Genomic DNA, 808 nt, shown 5'->3' on the forward strand with positions numbered 1-808 from the left:
TCCCATATTGTCTAGTGGTTAGGATATCTGGCTCTCACCCAGAAGGCCCGGGTTCGATTCCCGGTATATGGGAATATTTTTTTTACATACCGCTCGCCAATATTTGAAAAGCAAAATGGAACAATAGAATTAGTTGGTTTGATTTAAATTCGAATAATTTCTGTGATTTCTTAAAATAAGTTTAGTGTTATTAATTCTTGATTCTCCAAAACTTTGAAAAAAATTTATCTAAAATAAAATCGGTTTAAAATGCAACATTAAAAATCCAAGTCAATTACATAACGATAAGAAACACCCAATACTTTTCAATGAATAAACCTTCGATAATATCACTAAAGTGCTTCTAATGTGATAATAATAATAATTATTATTTACCAAAACAATCATTATCTGAAGGAGCAAGAAATATTTAAAGGCGACCAAGTGCTTCGTCTTGTTCGTAATCAATTCTAAGCGGTGTGGTGTTGTAGTGGTGCGTGGCGTTGCAACCGAACCGTCACGATGGCTACCCACTTACACGGGACATGAATTAATATTCGTGCAACGGATGTACAAATGCACATAGAAGAGAGACAACAGTGGAAGGTGATTTATGTTAATTAGGGTGGGTATGTCGACAATGTGAGTTATTTATATGGTTCCGATTATACTGGATGTTTGGATTCAAGCCTCTCTATCGAACTTCCTTTTTCTATGTCACATAATTAACGTATATTTTTTTTGTTGTTGTTGTTGTTTTTCCCTACTAAGTTGTTATTAGAATAATGAATCATGAGTAAAATATCATAAAACCTACTGTACTCTGATC

General features: G+C 33.5%; 1 non-coding gene across 1 annotated transcript; it reads left to right on the forward strand.

Moving 5' to 3' along the window:
* Trnae-cuc (transfer RNA glutamic acid (anticodon CUC)) lies at positions 1-74 on the forward strand. Its single transcript has one exon. It is a non-coding gene; the product is annotated as a tRNA-Glu (tRNA).
* The last annotated feature ends 734 nt before the right edge of the window (positions 75-808 follow it).

This window comes from Episyrphus balteatus, chromosome 2, assembly GCF_945859705.1.
Source record: "Episyrphus balteatus chromosome 2, idEpiBalt1.1, whole genome shotgun sequence".
Classification (NCBI taxonomy): domain Eukaryota; kingdom Metazoa; phylum Arthropoda; class Insecta; order Diptera; family Syrphidae; genus Episyrphus; species Episyrphus balteatus.